Below are 2,243 nucleotides of genomic sequence, written 5' to 3' on the forward strand. Positions count from 1 at the left end.
TTGCAAGTAAGTTCTAAGTTTATTCCTCTATAGTTCATCAATTTCTACATGTTCTCAATGGTGTTTGGAATCAAACAGGGTCTAGAGTCCTGGTCATGGCACTTGTTGGCAAGCTACTTTGCCTCTCTGAGACTTTATTCTTCCATAAAGAAAGGATAAGATGTGAATCGACTAACTTGTAGGGTTGTTGTGAGAAGCAAGTATTCCAGGACATTATTTAGCATAGTGTCTGGTATATAGGAAGCATTCACTAGATAATAACTATTAAAACAATAGGTGGTTCTCATGACTGGATTGTAGAATATAATTTATATCTTATAGCCATGTAGCAGCTAGCACATGACTGACTCTTTGGGGACCAATAAAAAATAAACGAATGCATATATGTGTGGAATTAATGGAAAGTAGGAAAAGTAGTGCTGCCTATTGTTGGTGACAGAGGAAAGAACTGGAATAAATAGGATAAGGAAAGCATGTGTTATTAAAGTCTGGCAACAACAGAGAACAGAGTCTAAGGAAGATACCAACTGAAAGATTCAGAAAAAACATTCGGTGAAGTAAGTTGCCAAGAGAGTAAGACTGTGAAGAATGCTACAGTTCATGGATGAATAACACATAGTGGGCAATTGCTGAGATACAAAAGATACAATGCTGTAAAGTTTAAAAACATATGAAGAGGCTGAGGAATGTGGCTGAATCCTGTAATACCAGCACTCTGGGAGGCCAAGGCGTGTAGATAGCTTGAGCTCACAAGTTGGGAGGTCAAGGCGTGTAGATAGCTTGAGCTCTCAAGTTGGAGACCAGCCTGAGCAAAAAAAAAAAAAACAAGACCCCATCTCCACTAAAAATAGAAAACCTGAGACAAGACGAGCACTGGAACCCAAGAGTTTGAGGTTGAGTTATGATGACACAGCACTCAACTCAGGGTAACAGCTTGAGACTCTGTCTCAAAAAAATAAATAAAATGATATGAAGAATTAAAAATAGGCAGTGCCCGTAGCTCAGAGGGAAGGACGCTGGCCACATACATAGAGGCTGGTGGGTTCGAACTCGGCCCGGACCAGCTAAGACAACAGTGGCAACTACAAACAAAAAATAGCCAGGCATTGTGGCAGGTGCCAGGTACTTGGGAGGCTGAGGCAAGAGAATCGCTCAAGCCCAAGAGTTCGAGGTTCCTATAAGCTGTGACACCGTGGCACTCTACTCAGGGCAACAATTTGAGACTTTATCTCAAAAGAAAGAAGAAAGAAAGAAAAGAAAAGAAAAGAAAAGAAAAGAAAAGAAAATCAGAATAGGGTCACTTCTTGAAGGAAACAAAATATGATTAGGGAGGGGTACATAAAAGGCTTCAAAGATATTGGTAGCAACTGTTCTGTTCTTAAACTGGAAAGGAGGGTATGCTGTTATTATTCTGTAAAATCCATAGTTGCCCATATTAATAGTTACCAATGTTGGCTTTATTTATTCATTTTATTTTTTTGCAGTTTTTGGCCAAGGTGGCCAGGACCAGGTTTGAAACCACCACCTCTGGTATATGGGGCCGGCACCCTACTACTGTGAGCCCCAGGCGCCACCCAATGTTGGCTTTCTTAAAGCAACAACTGTGCTGTTTTTACATAAAAGAATTTCCTTTTTCTTAGAAAAAGTGAAGAAGCCTTATATAGGGAACCTACTGTACAATAGCTTATAATAAATCTGATTACACGCATAAAGAGAAAGATGAAATGATAAAAAAGTGTCAAATATTAACAATCTATTACTACACATAAAGAGTGCACAGGAACTTTTTTAGACTACTCTTGGAAATTCCCTATAGGTTTAAATTTTTATTTAAAAAATATTTTAAATCTCAAATTGTGACTAGAATTAAGGAAATATTAAACATTCTACCTCCTACTTAAATGCCTGTCTCAACTCATTGTTTTGCTATTGATATAATCTTATTTGAAACATAAATTATTTCTAAAAAGCATATCTTTTTATTTCTAAGCCTCAGAACAAAAAAATTGGGTAGTATTTTTTCATCTTATTTTGCTAAACTGCACGTAATGTTGAAGTTAGAGCTTTCCATTTGTAAACAAAGCTCATGTATTCACTTCAATAAATCATAAGTATGTTGTGCACCAAATATTACATTAAAAATCTTTTAAAAAGTGAAAAAAATGGCGCCTATAGCTCAACTGGCTAAGGCGCCAGCCACGTACACCTAAGGTGGCGGGTTCGAATCCCCAGCCCAGACCCGC

Source organism: Otolemur garnettii, unplaced genomic scaffold (genome assembly GCF_000181295.1).
Source record: "Otolemur garnettii isolate 467f Iridium unplaced genomic scaffold, OtoGar3 scaffold00031, whole genome shotgun sequence".
NCBI lineage: Eukaryota > Metazoa > Chordata > Mammalia > Primates > Galagidae > Otolemur > Otolemur garnettii.